Source organism: Bactrocera dorsalis, chromosome 3 (assembly GCF_023373825.1).
Source record: "Bactrocera dorsalis isolate Fly_Bdor chromosome 3, ASM2337382v1, whole genome shotgun sequence".
NCBI classification, from domain to species: Eukaryota; Metazoa; Arthropoda; class Insecta; order Diptera; family Tephritidae; genus Bactrocera; species Bactrocera dorsalis.
This window is the reverse complement of record NC_064305.1, coordinates 5528407-5551076: the sequence shown is the minus strand read 5'-3', so window position 1 is coordinate 5551076 and position 22670 is coordinate 5528407. Positions and strand designations below refer to the sequence as shown.

Here is a 22670-nt window from a genome sequence, read left to right as displayed (position 1 = left end):
AAGATGAACGTCCTAAGCCAATTTGTCCAAAACGACCGCCCAGTAGAGGAAATTGTAAAGCGCGTTACGGTTTTGCTGAAGAAGATGAGCCTAACAGCAGCTACAATGATGGCTTCGGTGCTTTCAAGCGTATCTACGGAGAAGCAGGTCCCGCGAATAGCAATCAAAAAGTAAGTGATAACTCTAACAATCCTGTGTCTTTGAATGAACAACACAGCGAAAACAGTAACGGCAATGAAGGCAATGAAGGCGGCGGCGGCAATCAAAACGTCAATACGAATACAAATACAAAGCCGAATTCAAAAGGTGCGCCCACTAAACCGCGTATACTTGTCAACGAATACGCCATGCCGCTGAAAGCCGACATATCCGATTTGCCGCCCAACGAGTTCATCGAGCAAGCGCAATTTGCGGTACACGCTTGGAAAAATCAAATCGAGGAATGTAAGCGACTGCTCGATGAAGCAATGCTTCGTGCAACGCAACGTGAGGCCAACGAGTGCGCCGACAATCCGAATACGAGCGTCCAGCACATTATAAAAATCATTACCACACCTGAAGAGGCCATGCATGAGGACGATATGGCACCGGCGGCAGCTGCCTCGATCACGCCCGTTCGTAGCGCCAATATGAAAGAAACTAAAGTTGCTAATAAAAATAGCAACAACAATGTGAATAGTGATAATCCAATTGCGTTGAACAAAGTCGCAGTAACCAATGACAAAAGTAACGACAAAGCCAGTCTCAGCGTTGATGACGTGAAAGCGGTGCATGGCGATAACAATAATGACGCGGACAGCGATACCGATACCGATATAAATGATAGCTCAAATAACAGTAAACGCAACGATAACACGAAGAAGTGTCGCAGCGATAAAGAGAAGAAACATCGCGCTTTACCGCCGCTCTTGAGCGTGTTGCAGGGCATGGGTTTTTAATTGTATAATATATAATTTATGTTTTATATTTTTTATTTAGTTGTTCGGTTATATATTTTAGGTGCGATCTAACGTATTTATTTTTGATACTCATATTTGATTTGCATTTTGTATTTACAATAAAAATATATATTATAATATAAGGTTGTCAAATATCCGCTTTTTTGCTCTTTGTTCAATGCTTTATAAAAAGCGTTACAGTGATCGGATTTAGTTCAAATATGCGCCGTTTCGTTCGATATTCTGTTTCCATCTAAACGGCAACTTCATAATACTCCCCTCGTAGAAGATTCCCGTCTTATTTGCGAACAACTCGGACAGCCAATTTTCACAAGGCTCTTTTGAGTTCAACTTTACACCAACAAGGGCGTTCGCCATTGACAGGAACAGGTGGTAATCACTTGGCACTATATCGGGGGATATGGTGGATGCGATAAAACCTTCCATCCGAGCTCCCGTAGCTTCTGACGAGTCATCAACACTACATATACCCTTCCTGTTGGCCAATTCTGGACGCTTCAGCAGCATATTGCAGGCGATGATTCGGTCCAGAAGGTTTTTTTGCGTCAAATCATGTGGCACCCAAACATCAAGTTTTTTTGTGTATCCCGCCTTCTGCAGATGGTTTGAAAAGATTTGGTGACTAACTCCCATCTTCTGGGCTATGTCACGAGATGCCACATGCCGCGCCGGTCTAACTCGATGTTTTCCATGATATGATCGGTATTCGTCGTCACAGGTCTTCCGCCGGCTGGCTTATCCATGGTGTCGTTTTCACCCGCTCTGATTCGTCGAAACCATTTCTCCGCAGTTCGAAGTGATAAAGTACTACCAATTATCTCACGGAACGTTTCTCTACCGGATTTGCCTTTTGTAAGAAAATTTGTTATCGGTATCAAGATTTCGATACTTGTCATGTATCATGAACATTAAGAAGAAGTGAAATAGTATTGAGGAGAATACTAGTGGTACTTTAAAATATTATTTCATTAACTTACTGAGAATTGCACACGTCAGCATGCTAGGCGAATGAAATAAAAAGCAAATTGTACAATAAAATGGCGCCCTTGTAACCGTTAACTGTTTTCAATTTTAAATACAATTAATACATTGATAATACCTTCCGTTAACCCAATTCTTTTGTTGTGTTCTTGATACCAAAGTGCATTTGAACACATGTTTGTAAATACTCAAAAGTAATAACACACTTAAGTTAGTAACCGCAATAAAGGAAATAGGCCAGCTATTTTAAAATTGCCTCATGTCTTCTATGCACATGTCCTCCAAAGTGTCTAAAGTGTCTACATTAGTATATATACTTATGTGTGAGTAAGCGTATGAGAATGTGATGAAGGTAAGACCATTGGGAAGTGGCCCATTACTAACACGCCACGTGGTAATTAAGCTTTAATATTAACACTTTCAATGCATATGTTTCTATATATACGAGTATGTATGTGTGCGTGTGCGTAAGTAAAACGGCGTGTGCTTGCAAAGTTTCTTAACGATTACGTGCATTTTGTTGTTGCAACGGGAAAGTGCCACAAATGACATGTGTCATGAAGTGCTTTATTGTTGTTTGAGTGCAGAAAAAAAGACGGTTGGAAAATCGTGTTGGAATGGAAGAGAAAATGTGTGGTAGCGCAAGACTTGCCGGACTGGAAAGTCATATGGTGCTGCCAAAATAACTGTTAATCAATAAAGCAAATAATTTTAAAAGTTTTCACAAATTTTGTTTGGCAAGGATATTAACAAAAACACCTGGGGACTTGGTATAAAATAGTAATGCAGACACCGAGTTTCTTCGAGCAAAGCCACTCTTCACCACACACGAAAAAAGGGCTAGTGATCCAGAACAGACACTAAAACTTCCACAAACCCTCCAGTTTACCCTTGAAGAGCTATAACTAGCCACTCAAGGCCGACAAAACTCCCGACGCGGACGGGATCCCAGCAGAAAGCCTAAAAATAATTGCTGCAAAGCGACCGGCATTACTTTAAAACAAGTACAATGGCTCCCTCGCATCCGGAATATTCTCTGAACACTGGAAAATGCAACGGCTGGTGCTAATCAGTAAGGAAAATGGAGATCCCAACTTGCCTTCAACATACCGTCCACTATGCATGCTTGACACAGCGGAAAACCTCTATGAAAAGCTACTTAAACCCAGACTCGAAGTGGCTATCAATGAATCATGAGTGAATGATCAGATGAATGAACTAGAAAACACGGCTTTAGACCAAGCAGATCAACTCTAGGAGCTTTAAAATGAGCAACTGAAAGTGTAGAAGCCGCACAGTGTTAGTGATACAAAAATAAAAGAATAGTATTGCTGGTGACTTTAAATGTTCGAAACGTCTTCAAAAGCGCTAAATGGGTATCCACCCACTCGACGCTCTCGAAAAAAGCTTTGAAATACCCAGCTATCTCAGAGCCGTGTGACCTTAGTAGGAGGAAATTGCTGTACCAAACTTGAGAGGGTTCACGACAGATAGCGGCCACGTCAGGAGCAGCGCAAGGATCCATTCCTGGCCCTGACTTGTGAAGCAGACTAGTGGAACATCAGCTACGACTCTATACTAAAACTCAAAATGCCAGGCGAATCGTACCTAATTGGTTACGCGGACCACATTGCAGCAGTAATTACAGCAAGAGATACAGAAGAAACGCGAAGAACGTTTAATCGGATCATGACACGGACGAAAGCATGGCTAGACTCACACAACCTCCAGCTCGCTACTGAAAAATAGAGCTACTACTGCTAATAAATAAGCATATATCCTTTGAAATAAGTGTACAAACGACTACGGATATTCTTAGGAGAGAAAAAGCAGTAAACTACCTAGTAGTAAGACGGGACCCCAGACTAACCTTCTGGGTACAAGTCCAGCACCTCCTAACTTAGCAGACTAATGGCCAACATAGGGAGCTCTAGCTAAGAAAAAAAGCTCCAAATGTCGACAACAAACAGCGTCCCATTATACTTAATTGACAGTTGAAAGCTAACCATACTTTGAGCAAACGGCGCTAAATTATTCATATCTAATGAAGTAGTCTGGCAACACTCATGCACTGGAAGGAAATCCTTTATTGCATTATCCTGTCACAGAAAGTTTTTCGACTTGGCTTTTGCAACGGCAAATAATTTCACAATTTCATTTCAAGCGCCGAATTGAACGGTCGACCTGGAAAAAGCACCAAGCACCACTCGTAGGAGCGCAACACCGAGCAGCAGTTCCCTTCAACCACCGGACGCCACTCTCTGGCGAATGGTGTTACAAACATTCTCAATTAGAAATATATATAAAACCAAGTGGGGCACTGTCTTGCATTGTCATTACAAATCAACCGTTTGAAAAGTCGATGTCACAGTGAAAACACAAATTCTAAAAGAATATCTAACTTACAAAAAAGAAACACAAGTGCATGCAGACTGTGAAGGACAGTGAATATTTGAGAACTTTTTGGTGTTTTTAAGTTTTGTGCAAAACTTTTTTTCCACTTGTCTTTCGGTTGTCCGTGGAAAGTTTCAAATCTTCGTGTGTGATTTTGTGTTTTTTTGTCGATAAAACTCGCATACTTATTTGCCTTAACTGTGCAATTTACTGAATTATTTCACAACAACTAAAGCAAATCTAAATTTTTAAGATTTTGTAAAAAGTTTTTTACATAAATTTATTTTAAATGTTGAAACGCAAACGTTATAAAAAGCAACACAACCACTAAATGTGAGAAGAAACACGCAATTTGCGCAGCGAAATTAAAATTGTTGGAAAAAACCAAAAGTTGTATGCTTCAGCCAAGTAACGGTGTAACATTTGCCATGAACCTCATACCAAATATGTGCGATAAAATGTTTATACTGATTTTATTTTATTATAACGGTTCATATAATTGGAGTAAAAAGGTTTAAACAAATAGAAAACGCATAGCACTTGAAGCGCAGCACGCAGTAAAGCCGCAGAGGAAGGACACCAGTGTAGCAGGTTTGTAAAATTTTCGAATCACTGTAGAGAAAATAATAACTAAAATATAGTAATCTACAAATTCTTAAATTATTGCATTAGTCATAACAATATTTTGTGTATATGTGGCGCTTGTAGGCAGGGGTTGAGCCATTTTGTGCGAATTTCTATATTCATGCGTGTGTGAGCCTTTGTTTCTTTGTTTGCGATTTATCGATTTTTTGGCAGACACATTTTGTTTTGTCAGACAACCATTACAACAAACCCACACTCGCATAGCAAACGAACAAAGCAGCCACTTATAGTGTATTTGGGGTTATGGTACACGCGCAACAGTGGTGGCTTGCGTGGTATTCTTCTCCTTATTATACAAAAATTTCAAGATATAGCCAATTTCATTATTTTCACTCATATTTGAACAACTGTAACTTTTTTTAAACTTCACCCAATTTTATTTTTTTTTTTTGTGAAGCATAAATCTCACCTTTCCAACATTATACATATGCTATGACACAATGAGATTCGTAGAACTGGAGATATACGACTGCAACGACATCTATTGACAAAATACGAAAAGACTTTTTCGACTACCCAATATTAGCAAAGTGTGGACTTAAGTTCACCGATTTCAAGCACTCCAAAGGTACTGGGTATTAATTGCTCAAACTTATTAGAAAAAAAGTTAAGTAAATAATAAAAATCCTAAAAAAAATTGGAGCTTTAATTCGACCCCATTTATTACGAGGTAACACCTGAAGCACAAAAATAGCACCTGTTAAGGGCGTATTCTAGTCTAGAGACATGAATTTCTGTTGAAAAGTAAATACATAATATTTTTACTATCCCTTTTTCTTTTAACATAGCAAAAATACAGTAAAAACTCAAATAAATAAAAAAAGTTACAATTTCACAAAATGGCGCCTACCAGAAAAAATAACAATTTTTACACTACTTTTTTGACTATAGGGTTCGGATATGCTTAGTTCCAGACACATAAAAGTCTATAAAGAAGACTTCCTAAAATTTTCAGGTAAATCGGTCGAGTAGAACCTGAGAAATCGTAGGTATCGTTTTGAGAAATACAGAAAATTCTCGAATATAGCTAGTTCCCTATATAACAAGATTAAAGAATACTACCATAAAATTTTCAGCTAAATCGGTCGAGTAGAACTTGAGGAGTCCTAGGAATCTTTTTTGAAAAATACTGAAAATTATCGGATACGGTTAGTTCCAGACATAAAAAAGTCTATAAAGAAGACTACCTAAAAATTTTAGGTAAATCGGTCTAGTAGAACCTGTAAAACCCTTGTTATCGGTTTGAAAAATATAGAAAATTTTTAAATATAGTTAGTTCCAGACATAAACAAGTCTGTAAAGAAGACTACCTAAACATTTTAGGTAAATCGGTCAAGTAGAACTTGAGATATCCTGGGTAATGTTTTAAAAAACACAGTTTCGAGAAAAACGCGTTTATAGTTTCAGTTCCGGCCGAACTAGTTTGGATACCGAGTCCGCTAAATTCCTTTTATCTTCGAACTAAGTTTGAATTTTGAAAAAATATTATAAAATATAACCTTAATTAATATATGTATTTTTAAACGCGTTCTTCTCGGAAGAGTGTTTTTGGAATTTGTTGCAATATTTGCACCGAGTAATATAGTGCTCCATACAATGAGCTACCAGTTTTATGATCTAAAAAAATCGAATTTTGAAAAATTTTGGGTAAAATACAACTATTTTCAAAAACGCCGCCATTTTGTCAATTTTTGATTTTTTTACCGTAAGTACGGGTAATATCTTCTAGTAGAGAGTTATTATTAAGGCTTCCTCAACGGATAAGCCCGAAATCCCCCCAAAAGGACTTTTTAGCAACGTCGGAGATCGTGTATAACTCGAAAAACATTTAATTTTTTTCGAAATTGAAAAATCTTTCGAAAATTTGTGTTTGTAAATTTATGCGTTTTGCATTCTTTTTGTAACAACTTTTAGGAATTTTTCAGATGAAAATTTTTTACTATTATTATTTTTTAAAAATATTATTTTAATTTTCTGTTTTCAGTTAAAACTTGAACATTTTCAAACCATTATTCTATTATCATTTTTTAGAACTGCCACCTCTATAAACAATATAAAGCCACATATTTTCCTACGCTTCCCGATATTATTAGCCCTCACTGTGCTGAGTAAATACTCATGAGTTCTCTACTAAACTCTAAACTTTGTTTATATAAAACTATGAGCTGGTTACCAAGGCAACTCGCTAGTAAAATTTGCAGGGACGGACAGTAATCCAGTGTAAATACTTTTCGTTTATCAAATCGCTTTTTTTCGAAATTACAAAATTACAAAATTTTAATTAATTTTAATTAATTTCATAAATATAATGACATATCTTTCACAAAACTTACTGCTTTATGAAAAATATTCGGGCGGAATTGTATTCATCATAATATTTAGAGCGACAATTCCAATGGTAGCATACTATTAGGCGCATGCGCTTGCTCTTGCAATAAAACAGGAAAAAAATGCATATTACGCATACCTTCCAGTGAGCGGATTTGTAGTAAATTATGCTGAAAGAAAGAATTCCAAACAGCAGCCACAAAATGCCAGCAACAATTGCCGTAGCAATAACAACAACTGTTGTATTATTTGTTTACAAAAATATTTACGATTGCTGGCACGTGATGGCCAAACGAAATTGTGGAAGAAGCAGAAGCGGCAGCACCAACAATATTTATAACGATTTTTCTAGTGTGTGTGGGGGGGGTAAAGTGTTTGTGTGTTGGTTGGGTGTGTGTGTAGGTGCTTTTTAAGTGGATTGTAGGCGTTTGGCGGTTATTGAGCACTTGAAGTGCCCTCAGACCTACACATTTGACATTTATGTAAGCAATAAATTTCCATTATAATATTGCCATTGGCTATTGCGGGCGGCACCTGCACTGAAGCGTTATCCTTCTTGCAGGTTCATTGATTTTGCGAAAATTTATGTTTATACAACATTTGTGGTAAATAAAAGCGATTTATTTTGTTGAAGAGTTCAACAGAAGGCAAAATCAAATAATTTCACTTATAGAATATATGTATGTATGTATATGAAAATGTACGTGGAAACAGTATTATCCATGATGATAATTAAGCACCTACTATTTTTTCGATTTTGACTGGAAAAATCCAACCTTCTCTTTGCCCCAACTTAACGTGCTAGTGTATAGCACCTGACTTCTTTCATTTAGACTTCTATTAATTTTTCAAGGAAATCAGTTTTCACAGGGCATATATTTCCTTCGCCTTACGATGAGTCAATGCGCTGGATGGATTTTCCATAGCCAAGCGTTATGCTTTAATTTGTGTTGCTGACGTCAATTCGTTGCACGCGGCGCTAGTTTTGTATGTATGTGTGTATGTCTCTATAGGAATTTATGCTGTTATACTTGTGAAATTGTATACTTTATTTGACTTGCTTGTACCCGTTATTGTATTTGTGTGCGAGTTATTGTTTGGCAATGATCCACTTTTATTTCCCGTGTTATGGCCACATACTAGTATGGCTTCAAGGACTTGCAGCTGTGGCTTCAGTTCAATTGCACCATAACGAGTCTGAAAAGAAATTCTGATATTTTGTTGTATATTTTATAGCGGAATTCATTCACTACTTTTTTATGTGTGCGTATGCAGTTACAGTTACATGATTTTATTCGATTCCGACTGCCATTCTGGCTCCAAGCACTCGGAGAAATGTGAAGAACGAGGCAATTTAGAGCAGCTTGTTACCTTCAGACCAAGATTGTCTCAATTTCAACAAGTAGCTATGATGGAAGGAAGGTTAGACAGTGAGATTTCCGATCGTTTCCAGGAGCTAATCCTGACCATCCTAACGTGGCTTAGGCATCTGTGAGAACAACAACATTGAATGATTTTTTACATTTCTATACACAGCCACCCGACTTCATATCCAAAGCTGCGAAGGATTTTATATGGAAATATCAATAATTGAGTCGATCCATAAAGGTTGCAGAGATGATAGAGAGTAGCAATATCATAACTTCACTAAGACTGAAATGGCGAACAAATTTTACTACCATAAATCGGGAGACGCGTACCGTGTGGACCAGTCTGGGTCAAACTTGATCAGATTTAACCTTCACTCTCATATCTTCAATTCAACCTAATGGATCCAATATTTTGCCATTGACGTATGCTCTTTTAAATCCACTTATGAAATAATCCACCAACCTACACAGCTTATTTCAAACCAAATAGGAATATTAATGGCTATGAAAGTATTGTCACTCAATCCCATTCATGTTATTTATAACCAAAATCGTTAAATTTAAACATATGTACACAAATAAAAATAAGTAAAAAAAACACCAACAACAGCTAAGAAACCATGTTTTTCTTTTGTGGCACGTTTTCCCGCATGTGCAAACACCCACTCAAGATCTACCTCTGCCCATTGTGTGGCAAAAGTTGGTGACCTCCCATCCACTCACTCCTATTTATATCGCAAGGACGTCAGTGGCACAGTTTGCGCCAATTTGGAGTGCCCTAACGAGCAGCACCAACGCAATTGGTTGGCACTGCCACAAGTACACATATCCACATGTCTGTGTGTGTGCGAATTGTACAACTGTGCATGCGTTATTTGGCCTCAAATGACTCCCAAGGGGTGCCGAATTCCAATATTCATTGTTCTGTAAAGTTTAATACTCTTGGCATATTGTCTGCTCATGGTAATGGCATCTGGCAACTCTTATTGCGTTTTGCGTTACTGTATCTCTAAATAATTTGCATGTTATTTTATGTTTCATTGGCACTTGACCTCAAGCCCATTAAAGGATGACTCATGGTTATAATAGGATTTGACATGTTATATAAATAAGCCCGCTGAAGTCAGTCATTGTACTTTATGACCGGGTTGGATTAGGTTAAGAGGTCGATCCTAACAGGGATCTCACTTGGACCGCTTAGAACGTCGGTTCGTTGTGCAATCTTAAACTTATATATAATATTTGAAAAGATTCTTTAATCGACAAAGTTCTTTGAGTCTCTCATATTTTAATGTCTTCTGGTTTGCCAAAAGTAAAGTATGTTTCAGCCTCAGTCTTGCAAAGGCTGGATAATGGATAAGAAAGTACCTGTTACCACTTCACCTTTTTCCAACAATTTTGACAACTAGCATCAGAAAAGATTTTTAGCGTTACACCATGAAAGCCTATTGGGCAGTGTCCAGTAATAACCCCTAAGAATGCGGCAAGATGAACTTTGCTAAAGTAAAATAGTTCCGTATATGTCCTGTGTTCTACTCTAAGCCGAAAGGATCTCGCAGTCGCACAAGAGCTAGTCTTCGACCAACCCCCAGGGAGCTTCATTGGTCCACTGCTAAAAAGTAAAATAGAGATCCAACTCGGTCTCATTCCGATATGAACGGTACAAGGGTGCCCCCTCTGGCTAGCTTATCGGCTTTGTAGTTGTCAGCGATACCGCTATAACCTCTTCTTTATTGGCGTAGACACCGCTTACGTGATTATGGCCAAATTTACAACAGCGCGTCAGTCGTTCTACCTTTTCGCTATTTGGCGCCAAGTGGAGATTCTAAGTGTAGCCAGGTCCTTGTCCTCCTGGTCTTTCCAACAGAGTGGAGGTCTTCCTCTTCCTCTGCTTTCCCCGGCAGGTGCTGCATCGAATATTCTCAGAGCTGGACTGTTTTCATCCATTCAGACACATCACCTATCCAGCGTAGCTGCAGTCTCTTAATTCGCTGAACTATTATATATCCATGTCGTCGTACATATGACTCGTAGAGCTCACCGTTCCGTCGACTGTGGTATTCGCTTTTGCTGATAATGAAGTAGCGTTGTAGCTAACTCCCCTAAAACCTTCCTTCCTAGCCTCGATCCACCCATGTAAAAGCTCACTGTGCCCCTTTTTACCGATTTCTACTACATATCCTTCGTCGTTTGAGCAGAGAAAATTAAGAATGTTAAGACCAAGAACAATGTCTTACTATTTTTTGCTCATAGCAGTATAAGTCATCTTATTAGTTTCATAAAAAGTGAATTTACTGTAGTGGGTTTCAAATGCCGTCTCTTACCTTTACGTCTAAAGTTTTAAGCGCATTGGATAGTAGATTAAAAGGTGCTCAGACTAACACTTGGCACCTTATCGCATGAAAACCACTTAAGCAATATACAGACATATGTATGTATGTAGATTTTTATAAGCAGTTGAAGTACTGAAGTGCGCGTGTAGGGAAAATATATACAAATACACAGTCATAAGATTTTCCGTTAATCAAATTTTAATACTATAAATATTTGTTAATTCAATTCATTAAATTATCAAGCGTTCTTTCGTTCTTTTTGTGCACACATACGTACAGGAAGTCAAAGATTTCTACATCCCTTTCAATAGTGTTGTGGACTGACTAAAATTGTACGATAATATAATTACATGGCATTGAACGAAATCTAGTAGCCGCGCTATAGGCTTGTCTAAACCTATATTTGAAACAAAATATTTGTTGAGAACAAATATATTATGTTATAATATCCACAGCTCAAAACTAATTTATATGGCATAAATATGTATATTATAACCTCAAGGCCTGAAAAACTAGATTAATAGCGTTTAATACAAAACTTGTGTCTTGAAAATATAAAATGCAACTTCATTGCACAGACATAAATATCAAATATATTTGCAATGCAAATACATAATCACCAATTATGGAAATTAGCATAAATATTTGCGAAATATCTAGAAATAGCCAAGTCTTGTGGGCGAGAAACGCCACACACTTTAACCTCTTAACTTCCGTTCGCAAATTAATTATGTCCATGCATTTAGTGTTTATATTAATTTATGCTCTAGTCATTAGCATACACATTATGCGATTTTATTTGTTTACAAACAGACATGAGACGGTTGAAAAATATGCAGATATCAAATATTTTTGCGATACAAACTAGTTTTGGAGCGAGAAAAATTTGTGCGATAAACGATAATTTATCTAGAAGTGACTAAGGGTTTATCAATAAGTATATTATACTTATATATTATGTATTTCTGATACATATTTATAAATAATTATTTATTTACTTTCTTACTAAGTGTTAATGTGCCTTCCTGTAGCTAACATTTCTAAGTATGCTCATAATTATGTTTAGATACACGCTTAACTTAGTAATAATGAGTATCAGCTGATTTTGTTCGTAACAATATAATTAACAAAAGCTAAAAGCCAAAATACGCAAAAAACTGGTAACCATGAAATTTTCGTTATTTCTTATTTTGCTAACGCTTTTATCTGTTTATATTTATGTTGATTTCGTCTAAGTTATGATTACAGGGATATGATAACTATTTTAATGGCCTTTTAGCAGTTTTTTCTTTTTTACATAAAGCAGTTTACTTGACAATGAATTTACTGCGCAAATCTTAGAGAAATGTATTTTACAACGCTCCTATTTCTAGATAAGCGCTAGTTAGCTTTAAGTTTACACGAACGAAAATAAATTATAGCGTTAGTAAATCTCTTATCAGTCGCCTAACTGCGTTGTTTTTAAAAATATTCAATTTTATGTACATATTTATTTTTAGTTTATTTAGATGAGTTTACAAAACCACTGTTTAGCGAGAACTTTATAACTTTGGAATTTTCCGTAGAAATATATACTTATGATTACAATTTTTTCATGATAACTATGTACTATATTTCATTCAAGACCAGTACATAAATGTGAGTTAATGTTCCAGCAGCATAAAATAATGTCAGGAAGCATTGCAATCTGGAGCGAAGCACTTTTACACTTCATATTTCCAATATAGAAAAGTTTCATTTAGTTTTCCATCTCCAGCAGTAGTTTTTAAACGAAAACAGGTGCTGGAGGGTCTTCCCATACCGTTTAACCAGTGAATATTCAGGATATTATAAGAAATTGGAGCATTTATCGATAATTAGGCTTAAAAGCTCGCATTGTTGCTATCGGATGTGATTTTAAGGGAAGCAATATCCAACGTATTTTCAATTTTTCCTGTCCTCAGAGCTTAAGAGTATGGTTACTGCAAGGATATCACCAAAGCTCAGGTCTATTTTGAAGAAAAAAGCGATCGTACCTCATAAAATCTATCGAAAAGTTGGAAGATTGTTATAAATTCGCTTGATTGCACTTTGGCTGTGTTAGGTCGCACTTCATCTACTATATGAAATCCTTTGTATAGCCAAAAAAAGAATTCCTGTGTTTGATCATATAGTTGGGCACAAGGCCTGGTGGTCAATGCAATTTTTTACAGGCGTTTAATTTCTAAACCCACCAGTTCGGTGGGTTGTCTGAAAGTATAAGCTTCCAAAAGCTTAGGCCTTGATCTTAAGCGAAAAAATCAAGAAGGAAATGTTGAGCTGCTTTCATAAAGCTTCTGCAGCTGGCGTCCTGTATAATTTCCAATCTTACAGCATGGAAGCTGATAGGGCAATGGTCTGTTAGAACCCCACAACTAGAGAAAAGGGCAAAGAGCTCACTAGTTCCCTTGATCTTGAGCCAAAATAATCTTGCGAAAACGTATGAATCGATGGTAGCCGGGCGCTGTGCAAGCTCCTGCGAAGCCCAGCTATCCAGTGGTAGAATAAACGAAAAAAAAAGGAAACACCGAACAGTTCCTATTTTACTGCTAGCGGGGCAAGGTATCTTTCTTTACTAGCTCTTTTTACAGTTACCTGTGATTTCGTTATTGCCGGGTACCCATACTAGTTGTATCATAATGACTCCATTGACAACGAGGTTAGGCTTCCCTTCATTGAAAGGAGCTCAAGACTAGAATGGCCGCCTTGATATCCCAATGGATAGTCACTTCTCCGAAGTAGGCTGCACTCCGGAGTAATAAATCGGCCGCTACCTTAATGGCAACAACCTCGGCTTGAAAAACACTGCAAGAGTCAGAAATTCTGAAACTGAAATTGATAGAGAGTTCCTGACAATATACGCGGCTACCAACCTTCCCCTCTTTGATCATTTCTCTACGACACAAAGTCTCTATAGAACTTAATGGACTTGATTATAATGTCATAGAGGCAGGAACCACTTTCGGTGAGAGATCCGACATTTGTCAATGGCTCCTCTGCAGCTATATAAGGCCATCAATACCTTTTTACTCTCCCCTCGATGTTAGGATTCTATGAAAGCTTCTTACCTAGAACGAGACCTAAATACCCCTAAGGGGTTACATGGGTTTACGGGTTGCAAAAAATCGATTTTTTTATCTTATTAAATTCTACAACACCTGTAAAATATTGTCCTAAATTTTCAAGTTGATTCTAGTAAAAGTTTCGGCGATACAGCCTTGAGAACTTGTGCGCTAGAAGCTAGCTGTGTTTTCAAAGTCGGCTGGCAAGATTTCTCGAGAGCTACTCAACCGATATTTATGGAATTGTACACAGGTCTTTGGGATACAATTCTTAAAGACTTGAATGAAAGACTCTTTCTCAATTACAACCATTTGAAAAAAAAGTTGCCAAATTTTCACTGAAATTTTATTTTTTTTTGTAAAAATGTCTGTTAAAAATTAAAATTTCAGTTTTTTTCCTTCGTACAAGTTCTAAGTTAAAGTTTTAACTAAAATACGCATTTTTTCACTTTGTTTTTTTTTTGTAAGAAATTATCCTGCCTACGCGGGTGCATCTTTTTTCCGAGGGGTCATCGGAAATGGCATAGCAATGGCCGAGTTTAAAATATTTTTTTTTCCAAAAATTTCAGAATTTCTTTGTTAATATTATATGTTTGTAACAATAAAAAACTCTAGTCTAATATTTCTTTCTTTATATGAGAAACAATTTTTTGAAAAAGGCTGTTTTATACCCGTTTACTTGAACCTTTAAGTCAGTCTGTTACTAGCATTGTTTTAGGGTTTCAATTATAATGCATATTTATGACTTTGTTGTAATTAGTAACGACATTGTTGTACTATATTAAGTCTGTTCGATCAGTAGCAATAAAGGAAAATGCATGTTGATTTATGACCGCATTTCGAAATTTGATAATTACGTATTGAACTTATGGCCCTTAAACGCTTACGAGTATTATTTTAACTATAATTAATTTATAGTTTGTATAACCTAAAAATAACTGTAGACAAAAATGCATACACGTGTATTTGCTTTAATTTACATGGCCGTTAAATATTCTCTCTATTATTACATATACCAGAAAAATCAGAGCTTTCAGCTCAGATAAGGTATACTTACATATACATATGTACCATATAAGTATATTTACATAGCAGTTATAATAGGCTTAAAGTGGGCGCATGCCCTTATTTTGTTTAAAAATGCATACAAATGTACAGTATGTGTTATATTTCTTGAACATATGTCTGTATGTATATGTATTTATATGCCTAAATATGTCATACTATGTGACAATGTGTCAAAAGCATTTCACCTATTAAAATGTGAGTTAATTAAATTAATTTGAGTGGAAAATTTTGCACTACAAAAACACCATACTGTCAATATGATGATAACAAGTAACACATATACATACATACATACATAAGTATGTACACATATGATTACATTATATTATACTCATGCTGGCAATAAAGCTAATTCAATATTGACATTTTATGAGTTTGCGGTGTAAAGTTTTTGCTTTTGCTGTAGAAAATGTATGCACTTCTCAATATGAAAAATGTACGCTTAGTTGCACTCATTATAGAAATTACTTAAATTACTTAGAACTTGGCTATGCCCCTAGGATTTAGTTCCCCAAACCCTGCCATAAATTTCATCGAACTCAAATTGTTCTACGGCTACAACAGTTGTTGACTGAAAGTAGATGGTTGAAGGCTAACCGTTGGCTGTAAGCGCACGTATGGCGAATGACGTTGGTCATGTCAATATTTTAACACTTGCTGTTGTTAGTCGGTGTCACAAATGTCGTATGCATTAGACATATGGCCAGTGGTTTACAGGCATGCATACTGACGTGATGAATGGACAATCATTTTAGACTAAAGTCGTTAAAGTTATCGTTATGGTTATTATAGTTGAGTGCGCAATATTTTCCCATTATTGAGCTCGAAGTTTTGTACGTCAAGAGGAATTTTGTTTATGTGGGAGTGTATTTGTTCTATATGCCAGATTTATAAACACATACTTACATACATGCATATGTATGTATGTCACGAAGTATTAGTTATGAGATTTTAGCTATAAGGTCTTGATTTTTATCGATCAGTGGGTATGACAGCTGGGAAAAAGGGCGAAGTGGTTAAGGACGCAGGGATTAGCAGCCATACGCATGTGTTCACACTAGATAATCGTTTGGGAGGTGGTGTCTTTTCAGCTAAATTAGATACCAAAATCAAAATATAATTCGTCAACATCATATTATAGACCTATTTGTACATATTTATAGAGCACATTTGCCATTACAAGTCAAATTCCACTTTTTTACTGCGACTGAGCGCGTCTTTCCCGAAAATTACATTTTTCAAATTTAAGAATTCTATTTACAAGTGCATATGTACCCACATTCAGCATAAATAGCCCGTACTTGTTTACAATTAGGTACGACATTATTACGAAAGCGCAAAATAATAAAAGCGAAAGCAGATGCCAAATCAAAATTCAAGATTTTTCTATGCCAGGCAGCTGACGTTGTCAAAATGCCTAGGGTAATGAAATTAGTGAATCGCATATTGTAACACAAAATAGTTTAATTATTTATTTTTATTTGCATAATAAGTATACTGAGCTGAATACATAAATATGTACATAAGTATGTGTATACAGTAGACTGCTGTGGCTTAACACACTTCGTTTCCAACTTTTGAAAAGTGGCGAATCGAACAAACAACTGGTATAAAGTAAATATGCCGGTATAATAGATAGTAACCCATAATAACCTATGATCTAATTCATTGGAAAGCCTATTTTTCGTTACCAAAAATTTTTTCGATCACTATATTTTCACTTTTAACCAACGATCATGTACAAATAGCACAAAGATCTTCATTTATTAATTATTTTAAGGGTTTACATGGGTTTCCGAGTTTCAGAAATTCGGTTTTTTATTGTCTTATTAAATTCTAGAATATTGTCCTAAATTTTCAAGTTGATCCGTGTTATAGTTTCGGAGGTCTTGAGAACTTGCGGTCTCGAGGTTGGCTAGGCTAAGTGCGCCGCCTTTAAACGCGTTTTTGAGATCAGGTCTTTGAGATACCGTTCTTAAAGACTTGGATAAGAGATTTTATTTCGAAAAAAATGTCGTGAAATGTTCACTTTTAAGGTTTTAATGATTTAGATGATCTTGTAAGGAGTTACGCCAAACGCGGGCTCATCTTTTTTCAGAGGGGTCTCCGGAAATGACATCGCAATGGCCGAGTTTAAAATATTTTTTTCCAAAAATTTTAAAATTTCTTTGTTAATATTTATTCTAATAAAATATTTCATTTTTTTATGAGAAAATTTTTTTGAAAAAAATGCTGTTTTTACCCGAGGAAACTCATGTAACCCCTTAATTATTTTTCCTTATTTGTTGAATTTTTTCTTTTGAAAATAATAGATATACATACTTATGTATGTGTGATAAAATGCACAATTTGACGTAAACATTTTGACAAGTCTAAATATTCTGCACGAAATGCTAAAACTGAAATGCTGCACCATTCACACTAACAACCCTACAAAACCAACAAAAGGAAAATAAAACTATAATGTGGTTAAGAATTTTTACAACAACACGCTTTGTTTATAAATAATACCTTAGCGTAAACAAAAATGTAGGCCTATGAAAATACTCATGTATATAGGGTGCATCAGTTGTGGTTTTTTACGGGTGGTCCAACTAGAGGTACTTTTTTCAATTCCTCACGTGTAAGTCGTGTCAAGCTGTTATGCCGCTCGACCTTTCCAGAAAAGACAACGGTTTGGTGTGGTTCGTGAGCTGGTGGAATCATCGGTCCAAATTTGGTGACAGCGCCACTTTACACACATCGCATTAATCAATGTATTTATTGAGAGAACACTTCGGTGAACAGATAATTTCACGTTTTGGGCCGGTCGATTGGCCATTAAGATCGTGTGACATCACACCGTTAGACCCTTTTCTGTGGAGATATGTAAAGTATAAAGTCTATACGAACAATCCCTCCTCGATTCGGGCCGTGGAGCAAAACATTACAGTTACCAGTCGAAATGCTCGAACGAGTCATCGAAAATTCGACTCCACAGATGGATCTGCGACGTAGCTTCGGCCAACATTTGAAAGAGATAATTTTCAAAAAATAAAAGCCAAAGAATGCTCTTTCAAATGATAATAAACATACCTCATTATATTTGCAGTTTCTGTGTTTTTTATTTAAAAAAGTTGGGAAGCACGAAATGGATCCTTTATATTACTTGCAAAAGAATAAAACACTTTCTTGGTAGAAAAAAGATACTCAAGTATTTCTTTAAATAAGTTCACTGTTTTATCAAGCCGCCATTGTTTTCTATTGCTCTTCTAATTTCTATCGGCTACGCGGTGGTTGTATATTTGTCTAGAAGTGCGAACGGAAATGAGCCCTCACAGATAGGGAATTGCGCACTTAATTTAAATAAACTTTATACCTACATATCTACATACATACATATACTTGTGGTTACATAGTTGTTATATTTAAGATAAATTAAATAGCAAATTGAATAAAATTATTTAAAATTCAGTCCCCAAGGCTTGAGTTTTTGATTTTTTGTCAATAAGGAGAATTTTATTGATTTTGATGAGGAGTAAACAGTTTTTCTACGGAAACACATGCGGTAATGCTATAAAAGGAGACACTGTCCAATAGGCATCCATACAGCAAGGCTAAAAATCTTGGCGGAGAGGGTGATGTGGAAACATCCTGGTACTTTATTCTCCATTGCCCAGCCTTTGCATGACTGAGGCTGAAATATCTTCTACCTTCGACAAAACAGAAAAAGAAATTTACTATTGGCTCGAAGCGCTTTGACGATTTGTAAGGGTCTTATGATCTAGTATATAAGTATGTAGGTACTAAAATAGGAGACCACAACGGTCTGCCGTTCTAAGCTGTCCAAGTGAGATCTCGGTTAAGATCGACTCTTAAACTAACCTAACCTAATATATTCGAAGCTTTCAACATAAATATTTGCTACTTTCCCAAGTATATCAATTTTATTGTATGCAAAGGGCGATAAATATAACATCCCCTACTTTCTTCTTTCTTCGCACCAGTCGTTCTTCTTTTCCGCTGTTTGGCGCCAAATGGAATTCCAAATGTAACCAGGTCCTTCTCTAACTGGTCTTTTTAACGGAGTGGAGGTCTTCCTATTTCTCTGCTTCCCCGGCGTCGAATACTTTCAGAGTTTTCATCGATTCGGACGACTTGACTTAGCCAGCGTATCCGCTGTCTTTTAATTCGCTGAACTAAATATGTCGATGTTATCGTAGATCTCCTACGGCTCATCATTCCATCGACTGCGGTATTCGCCGCTACCAATGCGCAAAAGACCATAAATAATCCGTAGATCCATAGGTTTTTGTTCGTCGCGAGAGGACTTTGTTCCTCAATTTCCTACTCAACCCGAAGTAGCGTCTGTTACTCTGCGTTAGGTTTCGAGGCTGACGTTGTTTTTGGTGTTAACCTTGGTTCCAAGATAGACGGAATTATTTACGACTTCGAAGTTATGACTGTCAACAGTGCCGTGGCAGCCATGTCGTTAGTTTGACGACTGTTTCTTTGACGACAGGAAATATTTCGTCTTGTCCTCGTTCACTATTTGCTTCACTTCCTTATCCAATATGGGGAAAGCAGAACTATGTAACTTTGGATCCCTTAATTTGGGAAATATAAATTTATGTATGAAGGGTGACCCTTCGATGGAAACGTTTTTCTGCAAGTTTTCTTTAGATGTTTGTAATCGACCCTCAATATAGTGATTGCCTAACTGACCTGGATACAATTACATACCTACATACTTGTATATGAAATATTTACATTTTGATAAACTAAAGATATTTTTTAATTGAAATATTGTGCATATTTTTCAAAATGTATTTTTATTTATTTTACAGTGCGCGGCAGTGACGTTGGGACGGACAATTTGTCGACGTGTAAAAAGTTCGAAAATTCCCAATTTGATTTTAGGAAATAAAATAATTTTCAACACTTTGAATTTTAAAAAACAAAAAAAATTATACTACTAAGAAAACTAATTAACAACAACAACAATAATTACAAAAATTTGTGTATTAACTAAATAAAAATCAACAACGAATTTCGAGATACTTGATAACATAAACAAAAAGTATTTCACAACTCACGGAAAATTCGCCAAACAGCGCGAAAGTGGATAACTCGAAAAAGAAACCGCTTGTCAACACAAACATGCCTAACGAATTCTAAAGATAAAAACGGCAAGTAAATAGTGAAAACAGGTAATAAACATTAAAAGCGTTAATGAAAAAGTGAACAATAGCCAAAAAAAAACAGTAAAAAAAGCTACGAGGCGCTTAAATTTAAAGTAAACAAAAAAATTCCAAAACAATAAAACAAGCAGTAAACGAAACGACTTTTATTTTCGTACAGCACTACGTCAGCTGCCGGAAAGCGCGAGCTGATTGGAGTGCAAACTAAGCAATTGTCGGATATTGCGACTCCGAGCCACGCTGCGCCTATCAGCAGACCGCAGACAAGCAGCCAAGCAGCTAAGCCGCCAGTCAGCTGTTTACGACGCAATAAAGGTTTACAAATACAACTACATTTATATGTATGAATGTATATACATTTAGAGCGGCGAAATATTTATTGTGATTAAATTACCTGTGCAGCAGGCACTATACTCCGCGTAAATTGTCTCCTAACCCCGCTGTCAGCACTGACAGCTGTATAACTGTCGTAAATCGACGTTACAAACTAGCGTAGTGGCACAATAAAGCCATAAATTGGGCTGTAGAGACGTCAGCGGCGTAGACCTTCAAAGTCAAAATACAAGCAACAGCATAGACAACAACAAATACAACAAATATTGAAAAGCAAACTTTTGTTATCGTGCCACACAACTAATACACGTACATATGTATGTATATACGTGTGGCTGTAGCAGCGACAAAGCAAAAAATAACAATAAACATAGCAACAACAAAAAACAAGAATAAAAACTTATAAACACAAATAAGAAAAAATAGATAAGAAAAAAATCAAAATACAAAAAAAAATCAAAATAAAAATATTTTACTAATAATCAAAGCAACACACAAACAAAGCGCGACATTAGTTGTACATTAGCGCAAACAAACATACATACATACATACAAACAGACAGATAGACGTAGTCTGATAGCTGGCATTCGCCACTCGCCGCCGATCATCGGCTCTATATATATGCGCTGGCACAGCTCGTAGCCACAGATCGTACGTATGCTGATCGTCATTTAATGTGCATAGCAAATTGCCAACAATTCAGTCGTCTTTTGACTTTTGTGCGGATAACTACCAAGCGAACAAGGATCACAGTGCATTGAGCCACAAACAAAAGGAGAACAGCGCCCAGAGAGCCACAACAAAAACCACAGCAGCGAGCAGCGATATACCGTTCCAAATCGCCAAGTAATTTGGATCATTCGAATTTTCTGTGCTGAACGGTGCAAAGAAACCGTTTTCCAATGTCGATTAATTCGCCAATACACACAAACTCTGACCTGATTTAAACAGGCAAAAAGCAGGCAACCAAATTCGTATAGCAGTGCGTGTTAAAAATAACAACAACAACAGCAATTAGAACAACGCCACACATAAAGGGTGTTGTTTTTTCGTTTCCGTTTCGTTTTCGAAAATATTATCTATCAGTTTCGTTTTGCGTTTCTCGTTATTTTTCTTGTTTTTTTTTTAAATACGTTTCGCTCATTTATACTTCGTGTTGAGCCATAATTGGAGAGAAAAAAAGTGAGTGTAACACAAAACCTAAACTCAAGTGCGGTTCCAAAGCAGTTTTAACAAAAAATCACGTGCAATTAAATATTTACTACAAAAACATACCGCGCACAACAAAAACAAGTTTGACATAGTAAACAAACAAGTGACTCATTGGAACCAAATAGCTGTCGACAGCACTTAAGTGAAGCCAGAGACTTCCAGGCAAATCAATCTTGTAGTCTACTACAGCGTCCGCTTACGCTCTTATATATAGCCATCCAAACGTTTGCAGCGTCGATCAGTCGCTAGCGAGCAGTTACAGACGATCGTGTGTTGCGAAACGTGCGTTTAGCGCGTTGCAAAGTACAAAACAAAAAACACTTTTACCTTTAATTTCATCACGTTTTCTGTGCAAAACAAAATAAACAATATAGAATTGTTGCATATTAACGGTGGTGAACTCAAACAACAATCTGAAGAAACAAAGAATTTAATTTATCCGGGCTTTGGCCGTTGTATGGGTAAGTGGAATTGTGTCAAGCGGAGTTTAGTGTTACTTAAGATAGATGTATGTATGTTGAATGTTTTAATTGTTTATATAATACATGACTGAATTTTATTAAAGCTAGTAAATTGAATTTATTTACAAAGAAAAAAAATATTAAAATAATAAATAGTTAACAAAATAATTTTTTCAATAATTATTTAAGCATTAACAACATAACAAATTGCAGTTTTAAACCCATTTAGTAAAATATAAAAATAGTAAAAAATATATTAAAATTAAAATACTAACACGGTAAACTTGGAGTTAGAAAAGACATAAAAATAAAATAATTTTTTGAA

At 36.2% G+C, this 22670-nt stretch overlaps 1 long non-coding RNA gene across 1 annotated transcript; it reads left to right on the top strand.

The window, feature by feature from the left end:
• The first annotated feature begins 4001 nt into the window (after positions 1–4001).
• LOC125777817 (uncharacterized) lies at positions 4002–21802 on the top strand. The gene is made up of 2 exons (XR_007422412.1): positions 4002–4925; positions 19985–21802. It is a non-coding gene; the product is annotated as an uncharacterized LOC125777817 (long non-coding RNA).
• The last annotated feature ends 868 nt before the right edge of the window (positions 21803–22670 follow it).